General features: G+C 42.8%; 1 protein-coding gene across 2 annotated transcripts in view; it reads left to right on the top strand.

Moving 5' to 3' along the window:
• The window catches only part of KHDRBS2 (KH RNA binding domain containing, signal transduction associated 2), a 519,297-nt gene that overhangs the window by 101,468 nt on the left and 398,142 nt on the right, over window positions 1-19,687 (top strand). The window lies entirely within an intron of this gene.

Here is a 19,687-nt window from a genome sequence, read left to right as displayed (position 1 = left end):
TAGTAATATTCACAAATATGTATGTAAATGTTTCTGAAGGTGTCCTGATTGGTCTTGATTTCTTGTCAGTAAATGCATTGAGCGATCCTGAATTCTACAGCAAATATGGATACGATGCAGCTACTCCTTAAATAATTATTACAATGCACGTCAGGATCTTCCCTGCTTGTTGCTGGCTGATTGACACAAGATGGTTCATGATTATAATTTCATACTTTATATAAATATTTATGCGTGTATATTGTTTGAGAAAAGGCTAAGGTTATTTAGGACAGATTGAACTTGGCCTTGAAGTGAATGGGACAGTGCTGTAGTACACAAAAGATCTGGTTTTAAGTCTAGGGCTTTCTGGTGTATGGGACAAAGTAAACATTGAAGCGAATTCAGCGCTCGCAGCCCCTTCAAACAACTGATTGGTGTGTAAACCTACACTTGGACTGCCACCGATCTAAAATTGATGACTATAATGATGTGATTTGAGATGGCCTTGCGGTTCGCCCAGCGGTTGTTTTGCGGCGAACTTTGCTAGTTCACAGTTCGCCGAACAGCCAAACATACGGCGATGTCCGCCGGCACCATATTCTTTGCATTGTGCAGAACTTTGACCCATGCCACATCCATCAGGTGGGACAGGACAGCCAATTGAGACGTTTCAGCACATGGACATACCCCCTACCCTATAAATAAACCCGATCTGGCAGCCGTTTTACTTTCAGTCTTTTGCCAGTGTAGGGAGAGGTTGCTGTGTGGAGCAGAGACAGACTGTTAGGGACACAAAACGCTAGCTAATAGGGCAACAAAAGTCCTTTCAAGGACTGGTATAGGTGTGCTATCAATAGGTGTGACTTATTGAGGGGTGTGATATACTTATAATATACTTTCTAACATAGAAAGCATATTATAGTGCATTTGTATTGTGCAGCAGTTGTGTGCGGTTCTGCTGTGATACTGCAGCTAGATAGAGGGACAAACGCTATTGGAATAACTAATTGCAACTGGTGTGATATACCTGTTGCCCCCCAAAAAAACAACTGATTGAGGGGTGTGATATACCTATAATATACAGTCGGGTCCATAAATATTGTGACATCCACACAAATCAATTTTTTTTGCCTCTATACACTACCACAATGGATTTGAAATTAAACAAACAAGACGTGCTTTAACTGCAGACTGTCAGCTTTAATTTGATGGTATTTACATCCAAATCAGGTGAACGGTGTAGGAATTACAACAGTTTGCATATGTGCCTCTCAATTGTTAAGGGACCAAAAGTAATGGGACAGAATAATAATTATAAATCAAACTTTCACTTTTTAATACTTGGTTGCAAATCCTTTGCAGTCAATTACAGCCTGAAGTCTGGAACGCATAGACATCACCAGACGCTGGGTTTCATCCCTGGTGATGCTCTGCCAGGCCTCTACTGCAACTGTCTTGAGTTCCTGCTTGTTCTTGGGGCATTTTTCCTTCAGTTTTGTCTTCAGCAAGTGAAATGCATGCTCAATCGGATTCAGGTCAGGTGATTGACTTGGCCATTGCATAACATTCCACTTCTTTCCCTTAAAAAACTCTTTGGTTGCTTTTGCAGTATGCTTTGGGTCATTGTCCATCTGCACTGTGAAGCGCCGTCCAATGAGTTCTGAAGCTTTTGGCTGAATATGAGCAGATAATATTGCCCGAAACACTTCAGAATTCATCCTGCTGCTTTTGTCAGCAGTCACATCATCAATAAATACAAGAGAACCAGTTCCATTGGCAGCTATATATGCCCACGCCATGACACTACCACCACCATGCTTCACTGATGAGATGGTATGCTTAGGATCATGAGCAATTCCTTTCCTTCTCCATACTCTTCTCTTCCCATCACTCTGGTACAAGTTGATCTTGGTCTCATCTGTCCATAGGATGTTGTTCCAGAACTGCGAAGGCTTTTTTAGATGTCATTTGGCAAACTCTAATCTGGCCTTCCTGTTTTTGAGGCTCACCAATGGTTTACATCTTGTGATGAACCCTCTGTATTCACTCTGGTGAAGTCTTCTCTTGATTGTTGACTTTGACAGACATACACCTACCTGCTGGAGAGTGTTCTTGATCTGGTCAACTGTTGTGAAGGGTGTTTTCTTCACCACAGTTGTTTTCCGTGGTCTTCCGGGTCTTTTGGTGTTGCTGAGCTCACCGGTGCGTTCCTTCTTTTTAAGAATGTTCCAAACAGTTGTTTTCGCCACGCCTAATGTTTTTGCTATCTCTCTGATGGGTTTGTTGTGTTTTTCAGCCTAATGATGGCTTGCTTCACTCATAGTGACAGCTCTTTGGATCTCATCTTGAGAGTTGACAGCAACAGATTCCAAATGCTAATAGCACACTTGAAATGAACTCTGGACCTTTTATCTGCTCATTGTAATTGGGATAATGAGGGAATAACACACACCTGGCCATGGAACAGCTGAGAATCCAATTGTCCCATTACTTTTGGTTCCTTAACAAGTGGGAGGCACATATTCAACTGTTGTAATTCCTACACCGTTCACCTGATTTGGATGTATATACCCTCAAATTAAAGCTGACAGTCTGCAGTTAAAGCGCATCTTGTTTGTTTCATTTCAAATCCATTGTGGTGGTGTATAGAGCCAAAAATGTTACAATTGCGTCGATGTCCCAATATTTATGGACCTGACTGTACCTTCTAACACAGAAAGTATATTAAAGTGCATTTGTATTGTCACAAATCATTCAAATCATTGAAAAAAATGCACCAAAATGATACGCAACTGACAATACTAGCTAATTCCCCAGGCCGATGTTAAAAGCTGAGAACTTTGCCAATGTCTTCCAGTCAGGAACATATCGGAGCCCCTCATGCACCATGTCACGGTGTCTCAGCAAGCATGGGTTCCTACCACTCAACTATCCGTGGTGTGGTGTGACCAGGGTCTGAACAGTGCTAGAAACCAACTCACAGCCAGACTCTCACATGCCTCTATAATAGTATCACCAATGCACTGTGAGGTAGAATAAAGCTGTGAGCCCCACAACAGACCATGTGACACAGAAGCTACCAGGTGCAAAAGAAAGTTACCACCACAATGAAGTGGCACATTACATACACATCAAGATAAAAACTCACTGAAAAAGGTGGCCTAAACGGGTGAAAATGCTCAAAATCCAGGCACTATAGAGTGTGTATAACCGGGGGAGCAATTCCTCGGCATGCACTCCCCTGGTTATAGACACGCTACAGTGTCTGGGTTTGGAGCATTTCCACCCGTTTAGGAGTTTTTGTCTTTATGTGTATGGAATGTGCCACTTCATTGTGGTGGTAACTTTCTTTTGCACCTGGTAGCTTCTGTGTCACATGGTCTGTTGTGGGTGTGGCTCACAGCTTTATTCTACCTCACAGTGCATTGGTGATACCACTATGGAGGCATGTGAGAGTCTGGCTGTGAGCTGGTTTCTAGCACTGTTCAGACCCTGTTCACACACCACGGATAGTTTTGTGGTAGGAGCCCATGCTTGCTGAGACTCCGTGACGTGGTGCATGAGGGGCTCCGATATGTTCCTGACTGGAAGATATTGGCAACGTTCTCAGCTTTTAACATTGGCTTGAGGAATTAGCTAGTATTGTCAGTTGCGTATAATTTTGGTGCATTTTTTTCAGCAAAACTGGTCAGTCGTAGCCAGGGCACCATCAGTGACATCGTACCTTACGCCTTCTTTCTGGAACATGCATTGTGTTGTGTCATTGATCAAGCTGTCGAGGAGCAGGAGCAGGAAAATGAGGAAGTCGCAATGCTGGATGAATTCCCAGGGGGGCTACTCCATCTGAGACAAGTCAGCAGGAGTCTGAAGAGGAGTCAGAGGAGGATAGTGCCGGGGCGGAGGAGGAGCAATAAGAGCATGCTTTAAATGTTTCTGGGATCCCTATTGCTGTCCGTGGCTGGGGGGAGGAGACCGATGACGACATTCTCTTGGACGATGAGCAGGAGCCAGGCCACTCCACCGCTTCCAGTTTAGTTCAAATTGGGGCCTTCATGCTCCAGTGTTTAAGTGTTTTTAGCTTGCCCCTAGTCGAGTGTCCTGTCTGAAAGGTCGTTTAGCTCAGCAGGGGGGATTGTGACCGATAAGCGCACTCGCCTAGCTCATGACAGTGTGGACTACCTCACATTTCTAAAATGAATGAGGCATGTATCTCAGAGGAATTCAACACCTGTGACCACCACGTTTAATTGAATTTCCTCATGCCAGCCCACACATATCCGCCACCACCCAGAACATATAATGGTCCCTGTCTTATGTAAATACAGCGGCATATAAGGCCTTTTCTATCCGGTGAATGCCTAATGTTTGGGGCCACGGAGGAATTCAACACCTGTGACGACCATGTGTTATCGAATTTCAACTAGTATCATTTGGGATTTTTTCAAGAGGGGGGATTTCGTTAGCCATGTTTTTAATCCAATTTTATATTTTTAGTTATTTTAATCATATGTATTTGACATGTATTTGTACTGGCCTGCAGTAAAATTGATATCCAATGACTGTCTAATATACCTCCAGCCACATAATCACTTGTTCTTTTCTGTACTTTGAATGAATATTTTTTGGGGCCTGTACTCCACTGGCCTGAAGTAAAATTGTTATCCAATTACCGTCTAATATACCTCCAGCCACATAATTACTTGATGTTTTCTGTCCGGTGAATGCCTAATGTTTGGGGCCTGTACTCCAATGGCCTGCAGTAAAATTGATATTCAATGACCGTCTAATATGTCTTCAGCCACATAATCACTTGTTCTTTTCTATACAGTGAATGAATAATTTTTGGGGCCTGTAATCCACTGGCCTGCAGTAAAATTGATATCCAATGATGGGCTAATATACCGCCAGCCACATAATCACTTGATCTTTTCTGTCGTGTGAATGCCTAATGTTTGGGGCCTGTACTCCCGTGTAGAGATGTCACGAACATAAAATTTTCCGTTTGCAAACGGCGAACGCGAACTTACGCAAATGTTCGCGAAGGGGCGAACCGCCATAGACTTCAAAAGACAGGCGAATTTTAAAACCCACAGGGACTCTTTCTGGCCACAATAGTAATGGAAAAGTTGTTTCAAGGGGACTAACACCTGGACTGTGGCATGCCGGAGGGGGATCCATGGCACAACTCCCATGGAAAATTACGTAGTTGACGCAGTGTGTGGTAAGTTGAATTCACAATGCGATTAATATAACCTGCATTAATCGCATTGCGAATTCAACTTAGAGCTAAGTTCCTAATAGTTGTATTGCTAGAATTGACGAATATAACGAATATAGCACTATATTCTCAATCTTCGTTATATTCTAGCAATACAACCATTAGGAACCCAGCTCTAAGTTGAATTCGCAATGCGATTATTATAACCTGTATTAATCGCATTACGATTACAACTTAGGCTACTTTCACACTAGCGTTCGGGGCTCCGCTTGTGAGTTCCGTTTGAAGGCTCTCACAAGCGGCCCCGAACGGATGCGTCCAGCACTAATGCATTCTAAGTGGATGCGGATCCGCTCAGAATGCATCAGTCTGGCACCGTTTGTCCTCCGCTCCGCTCAGCAGGCGGACCCCTGAACGCAGCTTGCAGCGTTCGGGTGTCCGCCTGGCCGTGCGGAGGCAAACGGATCCGTCTAGACTTACAATGTAAGTCAATGGGGACGGATCCGTTTGAAGTTGACACAATATGGCTCAATTTTCAAACGGATCTGTCCGTTTTTTTTATTTTGTTCATGGTAATGCAAACGGATCCGTTCTGAACGGATCTAAGCGTTTGCATTATAGGTGCGGATCCGTCTGTGCAGATACCAGACGGATCCGCACCTAACGCAGGTGTGAAAGTAGCCTAAGTCAACTTTGTGACACTGCAGCTTCAGAATGAATCTAATATGGATGCTGTCCATGCTTTTTGATAGGAGGTGGGAGGGTCTGGGAGGGAGGATATGCTGATTGGCTGGAATGTGTCTGCTGACTGTGAGGTACAGGGTCAAAGTTTGCTCAATAATGATGTATAGGGGGCGGACCGAAAATCGCATATGTTCGCTTGTCGCGGCGAACGCGAATAGAATAAGCTATGTTCGCCGGGAACTGTTCGCCGGCGAATAGTTCGGGACATCACTACTCCTGTGGTCTAAAATATAAATTTTATAGGCTCCAGCAGGGCACATTTTTGACAGTTTCCCTTTAAGACGCATAAAAATGTCCCATGATTAAAATACATATTTTTTGTGGGAATTATTGCCATTGATCCCCCTCTGGTATGTCACTGTCCATGTTGTGGGATGATTTGTGCACTTATAGTAAGTATTTGGTGGCTGCAAATATGCAGAGTAATGGAACCCAACCTCTCAACAACTCTATACAATAACTCGCCTTTTTGAAAAATACTTTGATAAAGTAACTAACCAAGGTGTTTAACTTTCAGAAAATTTGGACAGATTATCTTTCTTGTCAGATACTTTTTTTATAGAATAGTAGAAGTCAATGCAGCCCCAAATTATTGGGTGGTTCACTGCAATCCATTTTGATAATATTATTTAATGTCCAACAAATAAATCTTTAAAAGTAGAGATATCACCTTGCTAACAAAAGCTTGGCTCAAATCAAATATAAAATCCCCCCCCCCAGGATTTATATACTTATTACCTTTCCTCAGCATAGGTCATCAATATCAGATCAGGTAGAGTCCTACATCCTGCACCTCCACTGATCAGACTTTTGAAGGGGCTGCAGTGCAGCCTTTTCATAGTATAACAAGCACAGTGCTGTACATAGTTTAAAGGTTGGGCTTGGTATTGTAACTCAATGCCATTCACTTGAATGGATCTGAGGACATGTGAACAATGCAAGTGATATCACAGGCCAAGGAGGCTGCATCACTTACCCCACTTCTGAGAGATATGAGGCTGCTGCTAATGCATTGGAGTCTATTAGAGAAGCAACCTAATGATTGCTTGTTACAGTTCCCTATATGAACTATTTAAAAAAGTGTAAAAAAAAATTTTTAAAATAGGAAAATATAAAAATTCTAATCACTCCTCTTTCCTCAAAATCAAAATCAAAATACATAAACAATAAAAAAATAAACATCATGAGCATCATTGTGTTGGAAAAATGTCTTTACTATTAAAATATAAAAATATTTATCGCATATATTTATCACAAACGGCAAAATGGAAAAACAAAATGTCAAAATGGCTGATTCGCTGTTGTATCACCTCCCACAAAAATTTATAAAAAGTGATAAAAAGGTCATACATACCCCAAAATCGTATCAAGGAAATCTACAGATCGCCCCATAAAAAATAAAAATGAAAATAAAAAAGTTAAGGGGGTAAAAATTTGGCAATGCAAAGAAAACAAGTTTTTTATTCATTATTAAAGCACAACAAACTATATAAATGTAGTATCGCTGTAATCTTACTGACCCAGAGAATGAAGGTAATAGGTCAGTTTTACTACATAGGGAACTCCATAAAAACAAAGCCCATAAAACCACACTACATTACCTAACTACAAAAATGTTATAGTAATATGGCAACGAAAAGAAAAAAAACATTTTTATAAGGTTTTTATTTTTTTTCAATAAGTAACAAGTCAGTTTTACAGCATAGGGAATGCTGTAAAAACAAAAACCATAAAACTGTTACAGAATTGTGTTTTTTTGTTCCAGCTTCACCCTATTTGGAATTTTTTTTTCCGACTCTCCACTTCATCGTATGCAATATTAAATGGTGGAATTAGAAATTCCAACTTGTCCTGCAAAAAAAAATAAGCTCTTATAGGGCTATGTGAATAGAAAAATAAAAAAGTCACGGAGAGAAAAACAAAAATGAAAAAATGAAAAACCTCTGGGGCTGAAAAGGTTAAAACACATAGTATAGCTTTTCCTTAAAGGGGTTATCCCTTAATTAGCATAAAAAATAAAAATCAGACGTCACATAGTACATGACAATCTCTTTCTAACAAAGCTAGAAGCAGCCTTATACCTCACATGGATCCAGAGATCTCCCCATTCATTGCTCAATTATCTCTGCTAGATTTGTTTCAAGATGGTAGCTCAGAGGTGTGTCCTTTGCTACTCTCTCCCTATCACAGCTCAGGGGTGTGTCCTTTCTGCTGCAGTTCTCTGCTTTTAAGTGTCTCAGAAACTAACAGTAGATATGGCTGGTGGCAAGTGAGGGATGGAACGGAGCATGTGCATCCACCTTAGTAATATCACTGCAGAAAACTACAAGTACAAACCGCTGACATTAACAGTGCTATAAAGATGCATTTTATTGAATAACTTAGTGACTATATTACATTTTTTATAACTAACATCTACAAAAGTATTCAAATCATGGTACTGGCTTGAAAGATGTAGATTTTTTCTTGCGGAATAAGCCATTTAAGTGTAATTTTTGGCCGTATGACCATTTTTATATTATATTGGATTAACTATATTAAAATGTCATCTGCACATACTGATATTTTTCTACACAAGAAAAAAAAAAATTAAAGGAATATTTCCATCTCAAACTTTTATGAAATATCCTTAAAGGGAACCTGTCACCAGGATTTTGTGTATAGAGCTGAGGACATGGGTTGCTAGATGGCCGCTAGCACATCCGCAATACCCAGTCCCCATAGCTCTGCGTGCTTTTATTGTGTAAACAAAAACGATTTGATCCATATGCAAATTAACCTGAGATGAGTCCTGTATGCGAGATAAGTCAGGGACAGGACTCATCTCAGGTTAATTTGAAAGTGTATAAAAAACAAAACCTTTATTACAGTCTGTTTAAAAACAGGGTAGGGGAAGACCCATATGTCACAGTCTGTGACCATCAGGCAACTAGTCTTCAAATTACATACAGAGGGGGGGAATAAATAACACCTCTGTACATTTAGAAAGACTAGGCTAGAGCCTGACTTGCTAGCTAGGATTGCTAGTATACAAGCCAGGGCAAGGGACACTAATGTCAGTGTGAATGGATACAGAATGTGTGTATATCCGGTAAACCTATGGAATATATATACGGACAAGGTTGTGCCCGCTAGTATATATATCCTGCAATGCTCAATACACTAGATCACACTACCTCTGTCAGATAGAAATCTCAATGGACTAAGGACCACTGGATGTAGTACAGAGTTTGGATCAGTATATGTGTATGGCCGGTGGTCAGTATCTGCAGTCACAACTCTATGTCCGCAGCCAATACTGGCTATATACAGTCACTCAGAGCTAGTATATTTTAGCTCCATTCACACAACTGTAGCCAGTATATTTTGGCTCATCCATCCATCACATGCATACTCTAAGGCTGACTAGAAGATTGTTTGCATCTGGTGCAGTCCTGCCTATAGAGCTGTGTCCTAGTAATTTGCAGCAGCTCTACGCGTTTCCACGTGACCTGTGAATTGTCACGCTTCTTCAGGAGCTTGTTTTTAATACTTGTGTCAAGACAGTGGGAGCCGCACTGTAGTGTGCTATGGCTCATGGCGCTGTAATGGCCGCAAGCGGCCGATAGAACGCCGAGTTCATATGGCCGAGGCCCCGCCCATCAAGAGGGGTGTGCAGGTAACACCTCCAATCAGAAGTAGGGGCGGGCTCAATGGCTCCGCCCTCCGACCGGCCGATGCCGAAAATGATTCTGACACCTCCTGACGCATATAGCGCTTCTTACAGTAACAGGGGGAATGAAAATCGCGGCCCATGCATTGTCATTAGATCCAGAGCAGATCCACTGGACGGGGTACCATCAGGATTTATAAACCGAACCAGCAGGTATCGCTCACCATCCATGTCATATGATACCAATAGGGAGGGGTATATCAGTACACTAACAGACTCAAAATTATATATCACTGCACATCGCAGCACAAGTGCAATATGTAGAATGTATACTCAGCATACATGGATGTATATCAACATATCAACATGTATGCCGGATAAAATAAATGGAAAGAATAAAACAGATACATTTGCATCATGTTATGTTGTGGGGCAGCATTTAAGAGATAGATATGTGTACAACTATAACATCAGGCATACAGCTCTGATATAGGTTAACACATATCATCCCATATGTATTGGGACTGCTGTATATTAAATGAAGCTGGCAAAAGATATGGACTCGTTGAGCCCAAGTGGTTGAACTGTCTGCAGCTTATATGTCCACATCGCTTCTTTTCGTAGTAGGGGTATATCAATATCCCCTCCACGGATTGACATCTTCACTTGTTCAATCCCTTGTACCTTTAACACATCAGGGTCACCGTCATGCACTTCGCATACATGACGTGCCACTGATGTGTCATGCTTATTGCGGATATCAGACAGATGTTCACCAAGTCTGCGTCTCAGTTCACGTCTTGTTTTACCAACGTATTGTGACCCACATTGGCAGCTGATTAGATATACAATACCCACAGAAGTGCATCTGATAAACGACCGTATCTTGTACCTCTTGCCTGTTGTATGGCTGATAAAGAATTCACCTCTCATGATGTTTCTGCAGATGATACATGAGCCACAGGGAAAGGTACCTTTAAGGGTATTTTTCAACCAAGTCTCAGATTTAGGTTGGGTATATAAACTATGCACCAAGTGGTCACGCAGATTTAAACTACGTCGGTACGTAATCGAGGGAAAATCCGGAATAAGCTCCCCAATATCTGGGTCAGATTGCAAGATGGACCAGTGATTTTGTAAAATGTCACGAACATTTTTATGAGCTTTGTCAAAAGTTGCGACAATTCTGGGTGTGGAGTCCACGGTGCTTCTAGGTTTTGGAACCAGCAGCTGGGTGCGATCTGTACTCATAGAGTGATGGAACGCTTGCTTCAAAGTGTATTGTGGATATCCCCGATTAGTGAATCGGTCTCTAAGGTCAGATGCTGCAGCTCTGAAATCACCTAGGCCTGAACAGTTCCTCCTGGCCCTGAGGTACTGTCCATTCGGGATACCTCTTTTCAGGGCCGGAGGATGACCACTCTGCCAGTGTAGGAGATTGTTAGTTGAGTTTTTTTTTTCCTAAACAGGTTTGTGGTTATTTTTCTATCAGAACCAATGGTGATCATCAAATCCAAGAACGCTATCTGTTGCTCTTGTACCTCAGATGTAAAAAATAGCCCCATCTGATTCACATTCAATGCCGCCACAAATGCCGCAAATTGTTCTTGTGTCCCCTTCCACAATATCAGCACATCATCGATCTACCTAATCCATAATTGCACATTCGATGTGTGCTCCTCCATCTCGTCACCAAACACAACTTCCTTCTCCCACCAGCCCAGGTACAAGTTGGCAAACGTCGGGGCACAGGGACTGCCCATCACGACGCCCCTGAGCTGGTGGTAGAAGTGTTGGTCAAAGAGGAAGACATTGTGGGTGAGGACAAAATCCAACAGCTTTAACAGGAAGATGTTGTGTCGGCGGCATTGTTCGCCTCGCTGTTGGATGAAGGCCTCGACAGCCCTACACCCAGATTCATGGGGTATAGAGCTGTACAGGGCCTCAACATCCAAACTAGTGAGGAGGACACCTTCCTCGCACTGAATACCATCCAGACGTTGTAGCACATCCATCGTGTCTCGGGCATAGGATGGCAACGAAGCCACGAATGGACGCAGAATTATGTCCAAATACGTGCTTACATTGGCAGTCAGGCCACCTATGCCCGAGACAATAGGCCTGCCCTTCAGTACTGGACCTGCTTTATGCAGTTTGGGCAAACTGTAAAATGTTGCTACAACCGGGGATTTAGGAAGCAAAAAAATCCAATTCGTTTTTGCTGATAAGCTTATTTTCAAAAGCATTATTCAGCAAGTTCGCAAGCTCATGACTGAATATAGGGGTAGGATTAGTTGAAAGACGTCTGTATGTTTTAGGATCCTGAAGCAACCGGAGACACATTAAGCGATAGTCCTCCTGCTCCATCACGACAATGTTGCCTCCTTTGTCGGAGGGCTTAATAACAATAGACGTGTCCATCTCCAGTGCTTCCAAAGACCGTCTTTCGGCTGATGTCAGGTTATCCCTTCCCAGAGGTATGCCCTCTAGTCTTTGGAGGTCCTGTGTGACTACATACAAGAAGGTATCGATCGGGGTGGTATCACTAACTGGGGGAAATATTTTTGACGGATGCCTCAAATCCGTAAATGGACCATCCCCTATCATTCTATCACCCTCTGCCGATAAGCCTGCTAATAGCAGAACGTCCTGCAAATCCTCCACCTCAATACCCAGTTCATGACATCTTCTCCTGTCATGGATTTTAAAAAACTTTTTCCATTTAAGTCTACGTGCAAAAAGCTGCAAATCTTTAACCCAATTGAATAGGTTAAACTTCTGTAGGGGTACAAAGGAGAGTCCTTTCTTCAGAAGACTCATCTCTGTGGTGGAAAGTATACGTTTGGACAGATTAACGACTTGTAGTTCGTCTACTTGGGGACCTAGGGTGCTTTCTTTTGGCGCAGTAGGTAGTCGGACACCAGAGGAAAATCTAAAAAAAAACCCCGGGACCCTCTCCCTGATCTACCTCCCTGTTGGGAGCCACGCGCTCTACGATTACCTCGTCTGTAGCCACCTCGTCCTCTTGTAGACCCACTACCCTGTTCGGGATCCATGTCACATTCCGAGGACGACACTTCTGTGTCCACCTCAGCCGCAACCGGACGTCTTGGTCCAAAATCAAAAATACGACCCTCCCTGAAGTCACTAATGTCTCTATTGAACAGATTATGTTTCCTCTCTTTCACTTGACAGGTAAATCGTTCAATATTTTGCTGTAGTAAAGACTCCTTCTTAATGAAGTCAGTGTGATCCTTGAATTTCTGAGCCTGTGCAACAGCCTCCTTCAATTCAACCTCACTGTTGGATAACTGCTTACGCTCTTCCTCAGCCAATAACTTCATCAAGCGAAGGGAGCCCGCTATGGACTCCTGCTCCATAGCGGGCTCCTCCGGTGTCCAACTACCTACTGCGCCAAAAGAAAGCACCCTAGGTCCCCAAGTAGACGAACTACAAGTCGTTAATCTGTCCAAACGTATACTTTCCACCACAGAGATGAGTCTTCTGAAGAAAGGACTCTCCTTTGTACCCCTACAGAAGTTTAACCTATTCAATTGGGTTAACGATTTGCAGCTTTTTGCACGTAGACTTAAATGGAAAAAGTTTTTTAAAATCCATGACAGGAGAAGATGTCATGAACTGGGTATTGAGGTGGAGGATTTGCAGGACGTTCTGCTATTAGCAGGCTTATCGGCAGAGGGTGATAGAATGATAGGGGATGGTCCATTTACGGATTTGAGGCATCCGTCAAAAATATTTCCCCCAGTTAGTGATACCACCCCGATCGATACCTTCTTGTATGTAGTCACACAGGACCTCCAAAGACTAGAGGGCATACCTCTGGGAAGGGATAACCTGACATCAGCCGAAAGACGGTCTTTGGAAGCACTGGAGATGGACACGTCTATTGTTATTAAGCCCTCCGACAAAGGAGGCAACATTGTCGTGATGGAGCAGGAGGACTATCGCTTAATGTGTCTCCGGTTGCTTGAGGATCCCAAAACATACAGACGTCTTTCAACTAATCCTACCCCTATATTCAGTCATGAGCTCGCGAACTTGCTGAATAATGCTTTTGAAAATAAGCTTATCAGCAAAAACGAATTGGATTTTTTGCTTCCTAAATCCCCGGTTGTAGCAACATTTTACAGTTTGCCCAAACTGCATAAAGCAGGTCCAGTACTGAAGGGCAGGCCTATTGTCTCGGGCATAGGTGGCCTGACTGCCAATGTAAGCACGTATTTGGACATAATTCTGCGTCCATTCGTGGCTTCGTTGCCATCCTATGCCCGAGACACGATGGATGTGCTACAATGTCTGGATGGTATTCAGTGCGAGGAAGGTGTCCTCCTCACTAGTTTGGATGTTGAGGCCTTGTACAGCTCTATACCCCATGAATCTGGGTGTAGGGCTGTCGAGGCCTTCATCCAACAGCGAGGCGAACAATGCCGCCGACACAACATCTTCCTGTTACAGCTGTTGGATTTTGTCCTCACCCACAATGTCTTCCTCTTTGACCAACACTTCTACCACCAGCTCAGGGGCGTCGCGATGGGCAGTCCCTGTGCCCCGACGTTTGCCAACTTGTACCTGGGCTGGTGGGAGAAGGAAGTTGTGTTTGGTGACGAGATGGAGGAGCACACATCGAATGTGCAATTATGGATTAGGTAGATCGATGATGTGCTGATATTGTGGAAGGGGACACAAGAACAATTTGCGGCATTTGTGGCGGCATTGAATGTGAATCAGATGGGGCTATTTTTTACATCTGAGGTACAAGAGCAACAGATAGCGTTCTTGGATTTGATGATCACCATTGGTTCTGATAGAAAAATAACCACAAACCTGTTTAGGAAAAAAAAAACTCAACTAACAATCTCCTACACTGGCAGAGTGGTCATCCTCCAGCCCTGAAAAGAGGTATCCCGAATGGACAGTACCTCAGGGCCATGAGGAACTGTTCAGGCCTAGGTGATTTCAGAGCTGCAGCATCTGACCTTAGAGACCGATTCACTAATCGGGGATATCCACAATACACTTTGAAGCAAGCGTTCCATCACTCTATGAGTACAGATCGCACCCAGCTGCTGGTTCCAAAACCTAGAAGCACCGTGGACTCCACGGCCAGAATTGTCGCAACTTTTGACAAAGCTCATAAAAATGTTCGTGACATTTTACAAAATCACTGGTCCATCTTGCAATCTGACCCAGATATTGGGGAGCTTATTCCGGATTTTCCCTCAATTACGTACCGACGTAGTTTAAATCTGCGTGACCACTTGGTGCATAGTTTATATACCCAACCTAAATCTGAGACTTGGTTGAAAAATACCCTTAAAGGTACCTTTCCCTGTGGCTCATGTATCATCTGCAGAAACATCATGAGAGGTGAATTCTTTATCAGCCATACAACAGGCAAGAGGTACAAGATACGGTCGTTTATCAGATGCACTTCTGTGGGTATTGTATATCTAATCAGCTGCCAATGTGGGTCACAATACGTTGGTAAAACAAGACGTGAACTGAGACTTGGTGAACATCTGTCTGATATCCGCAATAAGCATGACACATCAGTGGCACGTCATGTATGCGAAGTGCATGACGGTGACCCTGATGTGTTAAAGGTACAAGGGATTGAACAAGTGAAGATGTCAATCCGTGGAGGGGATATTGATATACCCCTACTACGAAAAGAAGCGATGTGGACATATAAGCTGCAGACAGTTCAACCACTTGGGCTCAACGAGTCCATATCTTTTGCCAGCTTCATTTAATATACAGCAGTCCCAATACATATGGGATGATATGTGTTAACCTATATCAGAGCTGTATGCCTGATGTTATAGTTGTACACATATCTATCTCTTAAATGCTGCCCCACAACATAACATGATGCAAATGTATCTGTTTTATTCTTTCCATTTATTTTATCCGGCATACATGTTGATATGTTGATATACATCCATGTATGCTGAGTATACATTCTACATATTGCACTTGTGCTGCGATGTGCAGTGATATATAATTTTGAGTCTGTTAGTGTACTGATATACCCCTCCCTATTGGTATCATATGACATGGATGGTGAGCGATACCTGCTGGTTCGGTTTATAAATCCTGATGGTACCCCGTCCAGTGGATCTGCTCTGGATCTAATGACAATGCATGGGCCGCGATTTTCATTCCCCCTGTTACTGTAAGAAGCGCTATATGCGTCAGGAGGTGTCAGAATCATTTTCGGCATCGGCCGGTCGGAGGGCGGAGCCATTGAGCCCGCCCCTACTTCTGATTGGAGGTGTTACCTGCACACCCCTCTTGATGGGCGGGGCCTCGGCCATATGAACTCGGCGTTCTATCGGCCGCTTGCGGCCATTACAGCGCCATGAGCCATAGCACACTACAGTGCGGCTCCCACTGTCTTGACACAAGTATTAAAAACAAGCTCCTGAAGAAGCGTGACAATTCACAGGTCACGTGGAAACGCGTAGAGCTGCTGCAAATTACTAGGACACAGCTCTATAGGCAGGACTGCACCAGATGCAAACAATCTTCTAGTCAGCCTTAGAGTATGCATGTGATGGATGGATGAGCCAAAATATACTGGCTACAGTTGTGTGAATGGAGCTAAAATATACTAGCTCTGAGTGACTGTATATAGCCAGTATTGGCTGCGGACATAGAGTTGTGACTGCAGATACTGACCACCGGCCATACACATACAGTGGCGGAAATAATTATTTGACCCCTCACTGATTTTGTAAGTTTGTCCAATGACAAAGAAATGAAAAGTCTCAGAACAGTATCATTTCAATGGTAGGTTTATTGTAACAGTGGCAGATAGCACATCAAAAGGAAAATCGAAAAAATAACTTTAAATAAAAGATAGCAACTGATTTGCATTTCATTGAGTGAAATAAGTATTTGAACCCCTACCAACCATTAAGAGTTCTGGCTCCCACAGATTGGTTAGACACTTCTACTCAATTAGTCACCCTCATTAAGGACACCTGTCTTAACTAGTCACCTGTATAAAAGACACCTGTCCACAGAATCAATCAATCAATCAAGCAGACTCCAAACTCTCCAACATGGGAAAGACCAAAGAGCTGTCCAAGGATGTCAGAGACAAAATTGTAGACCTGCACAAGGCTGGAATGGGCTACAAAACCATTAGCAAGAAGCTGGGAGAGAAGGTGACAACTGTTGGTGCGATTGTTCGAAAATGGAAGGAGCACAAAATGACCATCAATCGACCTCGCTCTGGGGCTCCACGCAAGATCTCACCTCGTGGGGTGTCAATGGTTCTGAGAAAGGTGAAAAAGCATCCTAGAACTACACGGGAGGAGTTAGTTAATGACCTCAAATTAGCAGGGACCACAGTCACCAAGAAAACCATTGGAAACACATTACACCGCAATGGATTAAAATCCTGCAGGGCTCGCAAGGTCCCCCTGCTCAGGAAGGCACATGTGCAGGCCCGTCTGAAGTTTGCCAATGAACACCTGAATGATTCAGAGAGTGACTGGGAGAAGGTGCTGTGGTCTGATGAGACCAAAATAGAGCTCTTTGGCATTAACTCAACTCGCTGTGTTTGGAGGAAGAAAAATGCTGCCTATGACCCCCAAAACACCGTCCCCACCGTCAAGCATGGGGGTGGAAACATTTTGCTTTGGGGGTGTTTTTCTGCTAAGGGCACAGGACAACTTATTCGCATAAACGGGAAAATGGACGGAGCCATGTATCGTGAAATCCTGAGCGACAACCTCCTTCCCTCTGCCAGGAAACTGAAAATGGGTCGTGGATGGGTGTTCTAGCACGACAATGACCCAAAACATACAGCAAAGGCAACAAAGGAGTGGCTCAAGAAGAAGCACATTAAGGTCATGGAGTGGCCTAGTCAGTCTCCGGACCTTAATCCAATCGAAAACCTATGGAGGGAGCTCAAGCTCAGAGTTGCACAGAGACAGCCTCGAAACCTTAGGGATTTAGAGATGATCTGCAAAGAGGAGTGGACCAACATTCCTCCTAAAATGTGCGCAAACTTGGTCATCAATTACAAGAAACGTTTGACCTCTGTGCTTGCAAACAAGGGTTTTTCCACCAAGTATTAAGTCTTTTTTTGTTAGAGGGTTCAAATACTTATTTCACTCAATGAAATGCAAATCAGTTGCTATCTTTTATTTAAAGTTATTTTTTCGATTTTCCTTTTGATGTGCTATCTGCCACTGTTACAATAAACCTACCATTGAAATGATACTGTTCTGAGACTTTTCATTTCTTTGTCATTGGACAAACTTACAAAATCAGTGAGGGGTCAAATAATTATTTCCGCCACTGTATACTGATCCAAACTCTGTACTACATCCAGTGGTCCTTAGTCCATTGAGATTTCTATCTGACAGAGGTAGTGTGATCTAGTGTATTGAGCATTGCAGGATATATATACTAGCGGGCACAACCTTGTCCGTATATATATTCCATAGGTTTACCGGATATACACACATTCTGTATCCATTCACACTGACATTAGTGTCCCTTGCCCTGGCTTGTATACTAGCAATCCTAGCTAGCAAGTCAGGCTCTAGCCTAGTCTTTCTAAATGTACAGAGGTGTTATTTATTCCCCCCCTCTGTATGTAATTTGAAGACTAGTTGCCTGATGGTCACAGACTGTGACATATGGGTCTTCCCCTACCCTGTTTTTAAACAGACTGTAATAAAGGTTTTGTTTTTTATACATATTCAAATTAACCTGAGATGAGTCCTGTCCCTGACTTATCTCGCATACAGGACTCATCTCAGGTTAATTTGCATATGGATCAAATCGTTTTTGTTTACACAATAAAAGCACACAGAGCTATGGGGACTGGGTATTGCGGATGTGCTAGCGGCCATCTAGCAACCCATGTCCTCAGCTCTATACACAAAATCCCGGTGACAGGTTCCCTTTAAAAAAATCCATAAGAGTCCAGTGGATGTGGGTCTCACTTCTGGCCCCGACATCTAAGTTGAGCCCTGTTTTCTGGCTGTGGTATATGATGAGGCAGCTGTCTATGTGCAGCTCTCTCCATCACTTCTACAAGAGTTCCCTGGATAGCTGAGGACATGCACAACCACCACTCAATACACTGCAGCCAGCAAATGGGGCCTTGTTCCCAAGATTGTTGTGGGTTCAAGAGGCGGGACCTATATTTGTCTGATTTTTATGGCATCCTGTGAATATGTCATAAAAGTCCAAGATGGGAATATACCTTAAATTCTTTGGTACCCCCCTTGAATGATTAAAGCAAGTGGTTCAGTCAAAATATCAAAGAGGGATGAGATGAGAATTCCTGTTTTATTCCTCTTCCAACTTTATAGGTTAATTAATAAAAATTCTTACTATCTGATTAGTTTAAAGAAGTTTAATCCAGTTTAAAAATTTGTACCCAAAACTATTTTTTTTTTTTTTCAAAACTTCCTGGGCCATTCCATTCAATTGAAATCTTTAGCTGTGTCCGGTTTAAAGAAAAGCCATTCTCCCTGGTTCACATGAACCCAATTGAATATTACTGATAGACCTTCTGACATTGAAGCAGGTCTATTGCTCCCTCATATACTCTGACTGATCCTCATTATCTATTTCTTTAATGCTGTTGTTAAGTCTCACCACTGACACTTTAGCCAGAATATTTATATAAGTATTTAAAGTGTCACTAACTTTTCAAAAAGCATTTAATTTGTCATACAAATACAGTGCCGCCCAAAAGTATTCACCCCCCTTGACTTTTTTCTTGTTTTGGTGCCTCACAACCTAGAATTAACATGAATTTACAGAACATGCCCACAACTTTGAAGATGTTTTTTTTATTTTTTTTATTGTGAAGCAGACAATAAATAGGACAAAATAACATATAAAGCCAATGTGCATAACTATTCACCCTCCTAAATGTAATACTTTGTAGAACCACCTTTTGCGGCAATCACAGCTCCAAGTCACTTTGGATAAGTCTCTATGGGCTTGCCACATCTTACCACTTGGACTTTTGCCCATTCCTCCTTGCAAAACTGCTCCAGCTCCTTCAAGTTGAATGTTTGCGCTTGTGAACAGCA

The sequence above is a fragment of the Bufo bufo genome, chromosome 4 (genome assembly GCF_905171765.1).
Source record: "Bufo bufo chromosome 4, aBufBuf1.1, whole genome shotgun sequence".
NCBI lineage: Eukaryota > Metazoa > Chordata > Amphibia > Anura > Bufonidae > Bufo > Bufo bufo.
Note: the sequence above shows the minus strand (reverse complement) of the source record. Positions and strands in the feature narration are given on the sequence as shown.